This window comes from Lutra lutra, chromosome 5 (genome assembly GCF_902655055.1).
Source record: "Lutra lutra chromosome 5, mLutLut1.2, whole genome shotgun sequence".
Taxonomy (NCBI): Eukaryota; Metazoa; Chordata; class Mammalia; order Carnivora; family Mustelidae; genus Lutra; species Lutra lutra.
This window is the reverse complement of record NC_062282.1, coordinates 19,529,999-19,543,933: the sequence shown is the minus strand read 5'-3', so window position 1 is coordinate 19,543,933 and position 13,935 is coordinate 19,529,999. Positions and strand designations below refer to the sequence as shown.

The 13,935-nt window shown below is 35.4% G+C and overlaps 1 pseudogene; it reads left to right on the top strand.

The window, feature by feature from the left end:
• Positions 1–7,609: 7,609 nt before the first annotated feature.
• LOC125100948 (nuclear transcription factor Y subunit beta-like) lies at positions 7,610–8,247 on the top strand (annotated as a pseudogene).
• Positions 8,248–13,935: the final 5,688 nt, after the last annotated feature.

Genomic DNA, 13,935 nt, shown 5'->3' with positions numbered 1-13,935 from the left:
GATATCCTACACCAGGAATAGGTTATACCCCCTGATTAAACCCTGTTTCTGCTCCCTGGGAGTAGTTTCCCACTTCATTATACACCATGACTTTGCACTCTGTTCTATAGGATATCTATCTCTTTTCCATACCCTTCTTGACTTTCCTTGGTCAACTGTGAAAATTATATTGGGAAATATGTCCTTTGAGTAAACTTTCAATGTGCTTTTTATCAGCAGAAATCTAGGAGGGATTATACTAGTGAAGATTCTCTAGAGAAGAAGAATTATAGGAGATTATATATAATAAAAAATATATATGTATATGAATGAGATTAACTATTTTTTTTTAAAGATTTTATTTATTTATTTGACAGAGAGAAATCACAAGTAAGCAGAGAGGCAGGCAGAGAGAGAGGAGGAAGCAGGCTCCCCGCCGAGCAGAAAGCCCGATGCGGGGCTCGAACCCAGGACCTGGGATCATGACCTGAGCCGAAGGCAGCGGCTTAACCCACTGAGCCACCCAGGCGCCCCATGAGATTAACTATTAATAAATAAGGTATAGCTGGAAAAATGGGGGTATTATTCATTTATATGTAATATATGTCATGAATATTTTCTTTCCAGTTTGTTTTGTATCTTTTGGTTTGCTTATAGCTTTTGTTTTCCATATGAACTTTTGGTTGTCTCACTTGTAAATATTTTTTGTTATTATTGCATCTGAATTTTGATACATAGTTAGAAAGCATTTACCTATACTCAAGTAATATAGAGCTTTTCAGGGAGAAAATTGGTCAGCAAATTTTGCTAAGTTTTTTATTGAAATTATTTTAAGTTTTCTTTGTTGAATGGGGTCAATTTTTGCTAACATATATTTTCCCAGGAATTTATCTACTTAGTGTCTATATTAAAATGTAATTCCTTAGATTTTTACAAATAATTCTCTTATGCTTTTGTTATTCTGCTTTTTTCTTTTTTGTTGTTGTTGTTGAAAATTTACTTCTCCTTTCTCAATCCAGTACAAACCCAATTAATCCACTTATTGGCTGCATTGAAAATTTCAGCTCTTCAAATTATAATACAGCTAAACTTCTCTGTGTGACATTAACATCACTGCCATTCTCAATGGTTATTTTGCACAGAAGAGAATAGCAGGATATATGTAAAGGAAGGATGTGTACAGTAACAACAACCAAAAAAAAAAAAAAAAGTAAAGGAAGATTGACAAATATCCCAGATATTGTAGTTGAAATAAATGGGTTGTAAAAATAACTGTAATAAAGAGAAAGATGGGCAACATGGATGAAAGAAGGATAGCATCTTAAAGAGTACTGGATTCAGTTTAAAAAAAATAACTAATTTGACCATCAATATTCAATGGGGGGGTGAAAGAAATTATTTGACACATCCCCAATTATTTGACAAATCCCACAGAGACTGAGCTGTGGAACAAAGAGACCACCCACATAGCTAATACTCGATGTTAAGTTAAGAGATTTCAGAATTCTCTAGAATTTTTACCACATGCTCTCCATTATGTGAAGATGATATTCTTATAGACACCTGCATTGTTGGGGGACCTGGGTGGTTCAGTCAGTTAAGTATCTGCCTTCAGCTCAATTCATGATCTCAGAGTCCTGGGACCCAGTCCAGCAACAGGCTTTCTGCTCAGTGGGGAGTCTGCTTCTCCCTCTCCCTCTGCCTGAGACTCCTTCTGCTTGTGTGCATTCTCTCTGTCAAATAAATAAATAAAATCTTTTAAAAAAGGATAACCATTGTTTAATCTGTGAATAGATTTTTTTAGCTTCAGAATGGGATGTCCATTCTGTCTTTTGTCTGTCTATTTTTGGGGGGAGAGGCTGCTTTCCCATATAGGTAGAAAGTATATAAACAATATATTTGTTTGGTAGTCATATCTTATGTCAAACTAATAGTGGGGAATATAACTAAGGAAGCACCAACTTATTATTTTATATTACATAGCTAATTTCGACTGATTTATAATCTTAAAAATATACTCTGAAGTCAAGGAAAATCCCCAAAGCTGAATCATGATCTTGTATTAAAACCAGTTTTATGAGGACTGAAAACACTTAACAGTTCTATTTTTATGAAAAGACCTAAAAGGAATATTTTTACACGTATTAATGCATGTACAAAGTTAATGGAAGAAACACTTGACAAAATGAGAAAAAAGAAGTGTTGAAAATAAGCATTAATGATAAAGCAGATGTATTTGTTTCAAAGTATATTCAAGTAAAATGTGATAAAACTCAGTAATCTAGTAAAAAGAGAAAAAAAATCAAACTAATTTCTGTAGCAGATCATTGCCTATGTGACCAAGAAAGAGAAACTATAAACAACTTGATTGCCTTTATAGACCAAAACTTTGAAATGGTTGGAACAGATAGAAGAAGACTTCTGACTTCTGGATTAGGTGAAGTGACAAAGTCCGAAGTTGTACATGCAAGAATATTAATAATTCTTGTGTACAAGTCTGTAATTTCTGTGGGTCAGGACATTATTGAAAAAAATAATTTTTCAAATGTAATTTCAGAATATTAAGATGCCATTTCCATGCTAAAGTCTAAATTGGTCTATGCCCATATAGAAGTCCAATAATCTGATTTATCTTTTGTTACTTTGAGAATTTTAACAAGGTCTCTAATCAATCATTACCATTAGAATAGTCAGGTCTTTATGTACCTCCAGTGCTATGTGTGGGTAAAACCTCATTAACACAGTCCGTAGTCACCCCATTTCCTTTTCCAAATTCCATTTTCCTTTGAAATAACTCATACCATATGGGCAACTAATTATAGTGTATCCTCTTTTATCTTTATAATAGTGTTCTTTATTTTTATTTTTATTTATTTTTTAAAAGATTTTATTTATTTATTTGCCAGAGAGAGATCACAAGTAGGCAGAGAGGTAGGCAGAGACAGAGGGGGAAGCAGGTTCTCTGATGAGCAGAGAGCCCAACATGGGACTCCATCCCATGATGCTGAGACCATGACCTGAGCTGAAGGCAGTGGCTTAACCCACTGAACCACCCTGGTGCCCCTATAATAGTGTTTTTTAAAGAGTGTATGTTATGTCACTATGAATTTCTATATTCATCCCTTTTATCTTGTTAACCTGTAGGGCTAGATTTTTTTGTTTTTTCAAGTTTGAGTGTGATGTTCACTGCATTCAGTTGGTATGTATCTAACGTTATCCCTCCTTGTTACATAAAATTTAAATATTCTTTTGATGATGGGACAGAACATAATGAAACTTGAATGTCTAGAAGGAAGAACTCTGTAGTAGAGCTAAAAAAAAAAAAAAAAAAAAAGCTACCAGACAGGGCCGCATAGGGGGTTGCCTCTGTAAAGGGTAACAGCAAACTGTTATACAGCAAGCAGAGCAATGGTACTCAACTTCCTCAGGCTCCTTGGGGATTGGCTAATTTCAATAACTTTGGTGGACCTGGGGTACTAGAGTACAGAGTCTGGTGCGTGGTCCCTGGGCTGATATTTAAAGTTCCCATCAATGAAAGCCCAATAAGGGACCTGATTGACATGTGGATTTAATGAACTGCCCAAGAAGGGGAAGTGACCTGACCTTTAGTCAGGGCATCAAAACTGGGCCAAAAAAAAGTACAAATAAGCAAGAAAGCAGCTAGCCCCAAAGTAAACTGTATTATAGTTTGATGTGGAAATGGAGTTTGGAGCCAATGGCCAAGAAAGAATTCTTGAGACTTCTTTCACGTAAAAGGATGGCTTAATTCAAGCACAGGGACAGGACCTGTGGACAAAAGAGCTGCACTGGGGTTGTAACAGGTGACTGATTATATATTTTCAAGTTGGGAATGGGTTAGAGATAGTTTAAGTCTCTAAGGAATACTGGAAGTAAGGTTTCCAGGAACTTGTGGGGGCTAGCTATTCTTAGAAAAAGTCATTTTTTGTTGTCTAATAACACCTTAGTCATAAGACCCTTCAGATATATATCAGTTGTCATATGCTTGGGAGATGATTGCTAAAACATATCTTGGGGGATAGAGATAAAGAAGGTTTCCAAAGGAATTTCTTTTTATTTTCCTTTTCCTTTTTTTTTTCTTTTTTTTAAGGTTTTATTTATTTATTTGAGAGAAATCACAGAGAGAGAAGCAGACTCCCCTGCTTAGGAGAGAATCCGATGCAGGGCTTGAACATAGGACCTGAGCCCAAGGCAGATGCTTAACCCACTGAGCCACCCAGGTGCCCCAGGTGCCCCTCCAAAGGAATCTCTGTATGTTAAAGTAGACTCACAGGACCCTAGGGGATGAGGATAATGTTAAGCTAAGGTTGACTTTTTCCTTTAGCAAAGTGTCAACATAGAGGTAGCTGAGTTCCTAGAGGAAGGTCACTCTACCTGTTTCAAAGACTTGTCAATGGGCTGCAGGCAGTAAGAGAATTTAATTTCTTCTTTGCTTTGTTTCTCACATCATAGTCCTTAACAGGAATCTTGGAGCTTGTTACCTTAGTTGACCCCCCCCAAAGCAGAGCCATATCTCCCTTCAACTGCTGTGCTAAAAGAAAGCCTAACTTCTTTAAACTTGTGTCCAATCATGGGAAAAAGTTAGACTGACTATATGTTCAGACAGTTGAGATTAGAATAAACTTTTATATATCTCTTCTCATAAAAGATCAAATCCTAATCCTGGGACCTTGCAAACCCCTTCTTTGCTAATCAATAAACCTGATAAATATTAATTTGAATAAGGTCTAAAATTATTACATTGCATTTTTCTATTTTTAAAATATGTCATGCGGTGTCTCCCAGATTGGATGGGGGGCCCCCAGGTCTGGGGTGATGATAGGGTGGAGGCTGGTGGCACGCAAGTTAAAAGATTCATCTGGGGCAGAACAAAGGAGATAGAAGTTTACTGAATCCACCAAAAAGGAGCCATGGACAGGACAGCAGAAAAGAGACTATCTGCAAGAAGGCAGTGGGTGGGGAATGTTTTAAAAGGGGGGAAGATGAGGAGGTATGACAAAATATGGACTTTTCCCTTTTTTGGTACGTGTGCCTGGTTGAAAGTAACCCATGGATTAGCTAGAGTTTATGGATATTTCAGGGTGGGTGGCCTAATGGGCCTGTTTGTATTCAGCCAGGTGATGATAGCTGTGGGCTCTTTTTTACATTCCATTGTTCAATCCATTGCCTACAAGCGGCCTTTATATGTCACTCCTATTATTTTCCATGCATTGCACCTGTTTCCAAATAGTCATCGTAGTGAAATTTTTCTATACCTTATCTATCCTTGAAAGCATTTTTTGCTTCTAAGTCCTTCATTATATTCATACTAGAATTCCCAAATTCTACCCAGAGAGATTTTAGTTTGTTGTTGTTACAATTATTTTCCACTTAAATTCTCTAAACAAACAAACAAAAAAAGCTGAAATGTACTGTTTTGTCCTTCATACTTATCATGATGAGTATTTGCTACCTTCTTTTGTAAAAATGACTATATTTTAGTATTAATTTTTCTTGGAATTTTCTTATAAGACAAATTTATAAAGTTATAGTTCATCAAGAATATACTTAGTTGAAGGAGAAAAAGTTGGAAGACTGATACTACTACCCATTAATAAGGCTTATTTTATAAAACTTCAATCAGTAATCAAGATAATTATAGTATTGGTGAAAGAGTAGACAGATGGTCAAAGCAAAATAGAGAGCCAGAAAATAGTCCACATGCGTACAGTCAACTAATCTTTGACAGAGAAGCAAAGAAAATACAATGGAGAAAATATGGTCTTTCAACAAGTGATGCTGGAACAACTGAGCATTCACATGTAAAAAGCTAAATCTACACACAGACCTTAGATCCTTCACCAAAATTAACTACAAACATATCACAGAGGTAATTGTAAAATATAGAAGAAAACCTAGATGCCTTGACTATGATGATAACTTTTTTTCTATCAAAGAAATAATCTATAAACTGGATTTTGTTAAAAGTCCTTTAAAAAGTCTGCTCTGTGAAAGACAATGCCAAAAAAATAAGAAGACAAGCCACAGGATGGGAAAAAAAATATTTGTAAAATACACATCTAATAAAGGACTGTTAACGAAAACATCCGGAACTTTTAAAATTCAGCATTAAGCCCCAATGTTTATAGCAGCATGTCCACAATAGCCAAACTATGGAAAGATCCCAGATGTCCTTTGACAGATGAATGGATAAAGAAGTGATACATATATACAATGGAATATTACTTAGCCATCAAAAATTTGAAATCTTTCCATTTGCAACGATGTGAATGGAACTAGAGGGTATTATGCTAAGCAAATAAGTCAATCAGAGAAAGACAATTATTACATGATTTCACTCATATATGGAAATTCAGAATCAAAACAGAGTAGCATAGAGGAAGGGAAGGAAAAATAAAACAAGATGTAATCAGAGAGAGAAAGAGAAACCATAGAGATTCTTTTTTTTTTTAAATTATTTATTTATTTATTTATTTGAGAAAGAGAGAGAGAGTGCATGAGAAGGGAGAAAATCAGAGGGAGAAGCAGACTCCGCATGGAGCTGGGAGCCTGATATGGGACTGGATCCCAGGACTCCAGGATCATGACCTGAGCTAAAGGCAGTTGCTTAACCAACTGAGCCACCCAGGCACCCACTGTAAGAGATTCTTTTTTTTTTTTTTAAGATTTTATTTATTTATTTGACAGAGATCACAAGTAGGCAGAGAGGCAGGCAGAAAGAGAGGAAGGGAAGCAGGCTCCCCGCTGAGCAGAGAGCCGGATGTGGGGCTCGATCCCAGGACCCTGGGATCATGACCCGAGCCGAAGGCAGTGGCTTTAACCCACTGAGCCACCCAGGCGCCCCCACTGTAAGAGATTTTTAACTATAGGAAATAAAACTGAGGGTTGCTGAAGGGAATGGGGGTGAGGTGATGGGGTAACAGGGAGATGGACATTAAGAAGGACATGTGATGTAGTGAGCACTGGGTGTTATATACAACTGAGGAATCACTGAACTCTACATCTGAAACTGATAATATACTCTATGTTAATTAATTAAATTTAAATTAAAAAAAAAAGAAACACTCTGATTAAAAAATGGGGTAAAGGTCTTAAGTGCCACCTCACCAAAGAAGGTATACAGATGAGAAATAAGCATATGAAAAGATGCCCTGCCCCAAATGTCAACAGGGAAATGAAAATTACAACAAGAAGATAACACTCTACAACTCTTAGAATGGCCAAAATCAAGATCACTGACAGCACCAAATGCTGGCAGAGATGTTGAGCAAGAACTCTCATACATTGCTGGTTGGAATGCAAAGTGGTATAGACACTTGGCACTCCAGAAGTGAAGTAACTATGCATTTTAGTATTTATTTATAAACTTATTTATTTATTTTAGTTTAAATGATTTGTCTTCAGATGATATATCAAATAGTTTATCGATCTGGAATTCTTCACACTTTTAGATTATTCTTCTCACTACTCCTCAAAAAACAGTGTATTAAAAAAAAAAAAAAAAAAAAAGTAAGATTTGGTAGCTCCACACCAGGACTAGTTCCTTTGCAGCCATTTCCTGCCTGACCAAACAGCTGATTAGACATGGGAGCCAACGAGGGCTGCATTGGAGATGGATGGTGACCTTGCTACAACATGTGTTTCTCAACCACACATTTCTGCTGGCTATGTCAGCAGGAAGTCAGTCTGTTATACCACCTCATGATGATACCGAGGACAGCTTGAATGATCACGAAGACAAAATGGTCCAAAAGAAAGTTTTAGAGAACAAGATATAGATCTTCTAATTAAAAATGCAGCAAGGATCATGAAAAATGCCTTACCTCAAATGGGAAAGACTGCAAAAGATGCCAAAGAATGTGTTTAAGAATGTGTGAGTTCATTTGCTTTATAACATCGGAAGTAAGTGAAAGATGCTGTCAACAGCAATGGAAAACAATCAATGGAGAAGATATGCCCCCTGCCATGTCTACTTGAGGCTTCCACAGTCATGTAGAACCTCTAAAATTATACCTTCAGAAATTCAGAGAGGCTATGAAAGGAGAGAAAGGGATTGGGGGAACAGTCGCAGCTCTAGATGGACTAAATGAAGAACTTACAGAGGAGGCATTTAACAACCAGTTAACCAGTTACCAGTTGGCTTAAAAGCTAGCTGCGGACGGTCAACCAACAGAACATATTGTTTATACAACATATTAACATACAGCTTATTAACAGATTTCTGGTGTTCAGCAAATTTGGTTTTCATGATTTGAAGAAGTGGTAGAATGGGGAGTGTTAGAGAAGCAAAAAAGTCCGTTAAGCCTTTTTATTTTCCTAATGTCTAAAAGATATTAGAAGGAACTGACTGGTGAAAAGATGTCTCTTTGTATATGAAATAGCTGGAATGTAGCTTCCTGATGCTTGACTAATTGGGGTGCTAATGGCTACTTGAGAATCCTTTTCATGAATGATTTTAAAGAGAAATTTGGATTTTAAACATATTAAAATATTTTATTCTGTATGAGAGTTTGTTGCTCAGTATGACCGCTGTATGCACTGTTTATTGCAGTTTATTACTCTCAGAGATTTGCAGACAGTTTCTTATTTTCACATTGAATCATGTTACTTTTTCAATTCAGGTAAGCTGCTGGGTAACTCACGATGTTTTTTCTTTTAATAAAATGTAAGGGTAGAGTTCATTCTGGAAAAAAAAAAAAAAAAGACTTTCCCAAAAATCAAAGTCAAACTGATGGGCATGTAACTGAGCTTTTGAACAGCTATTCTATGTTCTCATTTGAGAGACTCACTCACCAATGAGTCTATATGCTCAGCAATTTCTAACCAATTTCTAATCAATAACTAATCAGCCTTCTATATCTATAATTTATATGTTTTTATTTGTACAGCAAGATTTTATTCCTTTTATTTTGCTTCTCTTTAAACCATTATATTTTAATCTAGTACTTCTGTGTGCTTGAGATAGAAAGGAGGCAATAATGTTTGTGGAAATGCTGAAAAAGTGTTCTGGTGCGGAGATTTGGGTCATTAATTTTTACATATTTTTATTTTCTTTGTGCTTATTTGCTTGTTTGATTTTCTTTTAGAAAGACCTAAGTGATTAACATTGGAATAAAATTTAGAGTCAATTCCCAGTAAATGAAATGTATAGTAACGATCAATCACTTGATTTAATTCATATGTTCACCAATACTTTTGCATAAAAAAAATCCATGGTTATCTTCAAATCTACTTTCCCAATTCTTTCATATTTACTTATGTCTTATTTTTAGATAAACAAAATATCTATCTCAATGTGTACTTGAAATATAATGATGAAATGCAGACGGTATAGCATAACAAATTGTTCATAGTAAACCTTAACTAAGCCCACTACAGATTTTTTAAAGAAAAGATTCTAAAATAATTATATGAATTCATTAACTACTCCATTTTCAGAAAAATAATTCAATATTGAATATTTTCAGAATTCAAGGCAAAGAGGAATACTCTTATTAGTGGCTCCAAAAGAAACTTTTTTTTTTTTAAACAATTTTGTTTATTTATTTGAGGAAGAGAGAGCACAAGGAAGGGTAAAAGGAGAGGGACAAGCAGATCTTCTGCTGAGCCGGGAGCCCAACTCTGGGCTCTGTCTCAGTACCCTGAGATCATGACCTGAGCTGAAACCAAGAGCCAGATGCTTAATCAGCTGAGCCACTCAAGGTGCTCCCAACTTATTATTATTAGTTTTAAATGACTTTTATTTGTCAGAGTAAGAGAGAGCTCAAGCAGGGGGAATGGCAGGCAGAGGGAGAAGCAGGCTCCCCGCTGAACAAGGAGCCCAATGCCAGACTCGATCCCAGGACCCTGGGATCATCAACTGGGTTGAAGGCAGATGCTTAACCAACTGAGCCACCCAGCGTCCTTACCCCCAAAATTATTTTTAAATTTAAATTTATGAGAAGAGTATGGGGCAGAAGTGTAACTGAATTAGTATAAGGAGAACGTATGGACAACTGTGGCTGACTCAAGATAATTTGTGAAGAATGGGGAAAGGCAAAGCACAGCTGCTTGAACGTAGTTAAAACACGCATTTGGTGGAGCATGTTTTCCCTGATATTAGAGAAACTGAGTATATTTTTTTTGAGAAATTGAGTATATTTAACAAATACTGGAGGAGCCTATTTTAAGAAGACAATGGCTACATAAAAGAAGAAACAGTCAACAGAGCAAGGTAGAATGGTCTGCCATTATGCCTTTATTAACCAATAAACCATCTTAGCATATTGCTTTCTATAATGTACTTAATCTCTTCTATCTTCACTTAGTCTTTGCACCTATATATTTTGAAAATAACCACAGCTCATGGGGAATACTTATGCAAGTTGTAGGCAATAACAAAATTTTCAGGATCAACTGTAATTATTTAAGAAACATTATTTATACCATAAAAATGATCCTTTGACTGTGACTAATAAACATTAAAACAAAGTACATGTTCAGATAAGTTCATTTATGTTATCTCATTAAAAGCAATACATGAGCAATATTTGAAATAACTTTTTAAAATATTTTGTGGCCTACTTCTATTCTCCCAAGTAGTTTTTCTCATAGATCCATATTCAATTTGTATTTTAAAGGAAGATTAATATGTATGGTTCTGAATTCTTTATACTTATCTCATCACAATGCTCTGCATGAGCTATTTTCTATCTGTAAATGTTCTAAACCTCTTAAAAGCCCTTTATTCTATGTTGCACAAAACTATTTTATCTACAATTTAAGTCAAGGCTGAAAGGACTCAAATTTCTTTGTAAATGAAAAACTTATTGAGCTAGAATGAGTTGGAAACACTTCTTATTAAAGGTATTTGAATATGTCTGAAAATTGTTATACTAGAAAACAATTTGTGAATTTTAACTTATCCTGAACTTTTCCCCCCAAATATTTAGAATGATATGATTATTAACTAGAAATATGTACATTTCTTTGAAAGTACAAGTATTTTTCCCTCCTCAGTTCAAATATGGATGCTTCTTATGAATTTTGGAACACTGAAAAAATAAAATAAAATTCAAAAAATATGGATGTTTCTGATTTATAATAATTGGGGTCATTTTTGACCATGCATTGGACTGCTCATAATAAAATAACATTAGTTCATAGGCTCAATACAATTGCTTTTGGTTTATTTTCCTAGATTTATGAAGGCAACATATCATACTACCTACTACCACATATATATGCTCTTCAGAAAACTTCCTCTTCTCAAGTTCCATCCCATCAACATTTCATTGTTTTTGGTCTTATCATAGGCAATATTAAATTGTTAAATTCTACATCTTACACATTTGTTTTCTTCCAAATATAAGTTAACTCAGTACAGATATTTTTCTTTACTTCTTTGTGTCCCGCAAATGATAAAGACCATAGTTTGTGAGTAGAATTTGTGCAATAACTATATCACTAACTTCCTGTGTTCTATTTCTAGCTAAATATTGAGCTTGGGATCCAAGTAGGATAATTTTAATTACCTGTGACCTATTAGTTCTTGTCTGAGCAAAGGTTTTCTTTGTCCTGAGACATAGTACTAACCTGAGTGAAAAGGGGGGTTGACCCAACAATGCCATATTTGCATAAACAACTGTAGACACTTGTAGTAAAGAATTTCAATTTGGCTCAAGGAACATGGACAAGGTTTTAAATATAAATATTTTATATCATTATTTCATGCCTCTCACTCATTTTCTTCCCAGTCCTCAATCATTCATAATGTCCAAGATGGTATGTGGGTTGCAGTTATACACACATGCACACATGCACTAGTAGTGAAAAGAAATTTTCCAGAAACATCTTTAGCTTCATTAGCTCAAAGTATCAGCAATAATTTCAATAGAAATGGGATACAAAACTTTGATATATGTGTCAATTCTGTTGCTATTAGTAAAGAGCTAATTGTAGTCACATGTCAAAGGCAGCAAGATATCAGTCAGCTCATATCAGTGTCATTTACTTGACAAGGCAAGGAGATTAAGTATTACCATTTTAGGGAGAAATATTGGTATTCTCTGTATCAAACATTAAAAAACTCAGTGTGATTCCATAATTTATTGGCAGCAATACTGGTTTCAGCAACACAGCTGCTTCTTTTAGTAACTGTGGTAACAGAAAATGCCACCACATAATGACACATATGGATAAAGTGGCTGATATCATAAAATATCTAAAAGAACCATTTTTCAGGGGAAAAGGTAATATCTTCTATTTCATAATGACTTGAAAGAGGATGGAACTTTCACAGAGTGAGAAAAGAACTTCAAAATGTTTGTGATTCTTTCCAGGCTCTATTTTTATCTTGAAACTGTTGAAGACTAGGAAATACAGAATCATTTTAGTTCTGTTCAGGAAGCATTAAGGGAAAAAAAGTCACAATTTACTAACACTCTTCTGGGTGTAAGAGACATGGAGATTAAGTAGATTTATTCCCTGCTCCTCCAGTGGAATTGACAGATGCTTAAAGAGATTTTTTTTTTAAATATAACATTGCGTGTGTTGTAGTAGAATACTAATGCTTCTAGTCTTTGTGAAACTGATACATTATCTGAGCTTTTAAAGATGAATAAAAGGTACAAAGGCCAAGAAGGCTATCTAATCAAAGAGTGAAAAGGACAAGAGCTAACATTTATTTAGTGCTTTCCTGTAGTTGAAGCTCTTTTAAGCACTTAACATGGATCATTCATTAAATCCTCAAAACAATTCTGAGGGGATCTTATTATTACACCAGTTTTACAGATAGGGAAAAAGAGGCTCAGAATTGTCACATAACTTGCACAACATTACAAAGCTAATGGCAGAGGAGATGGAAGGAAAACCCAGGCAACCTGACCCCAGAGCCAGCACTCAGCATTTTTTTTTTTTTTTCCTAACCAGGTCCTGGAGAACAAAGTACATTCACCTTACAGGTATTCAAATTATTTTAGACAGCCATTTATTTATTTATTTATTTAAGTTATTATTATTATTTTTTTTTATTTGACAGACAGATCACAAGTAGGCAGAGAGGCAGGCAGAGAGAGAAAGGAGGAGGAGGCAGGCTCCCTGCTGAGCAGAGAGCCCGATGTGGGACTCGATCCCAGGACCCTGAGATCATGACCTGAGCCGAAGGCAGAGGATTTAACCACTGAGCCACCCAGGCGCCCCTAGACAGCCGTTTAAACATGTTTTAAAGTAGAGACAACACAGTAAGACAGATACTTCACATCTTATAGTTTTGTGCTGGGAACTTTTGAGATGACTTAAGACTAAAGGCTAGGACACTGTTTAGGGATAATTGTGTATGAAATATGTCAGAGTCTGATTTATGATAACAGAGCAATGAATGGGAAAGGAGGTGGATGGGGATTTGCGAATTAAAATTTCCGAGATCTGATGTCTTATCAGGTGCAGAAAGTCAGTAAAGGATGAAAGATGATTGTGTCGATGATGTTAAATTTCATTGAGAGGTAAATCAAGCATAATAACTCTGGAGTGTGATTTGAAAGATGGGACAGAAGATGCTTTGAATAAGTTGAAATTGAAATGTCAACTGAACATTTGTAGGATGTGCACAATAAACAAGTCAACGTTGAAGTTTGAAGCAGAGGGAGAGAAAAGAGTTTGTGAGTTCAATTTCAATTCCCTTTAGTTTAATTTAATGAGTATTACTGAACAAGTAGTATACTCTGTCAAAGTAAGATAGGTAGATAGATGGAAAGACTGGTAGGAAATCATGCCTATTTTCTAGGATCTAAACCTCTGTGAAGAGTCATCAGTACGTAGGTAGAACATTAATTACATTACCCTAAGACACCATGAGATCAAAAGGGAAAAGCGCCAAGTACAGAATGAAGAGCAGTGCAACGAATAAGGAGATTAATTAAAATTGTAAAATGATTTACAAGAAAGACCTAGAAAATATAA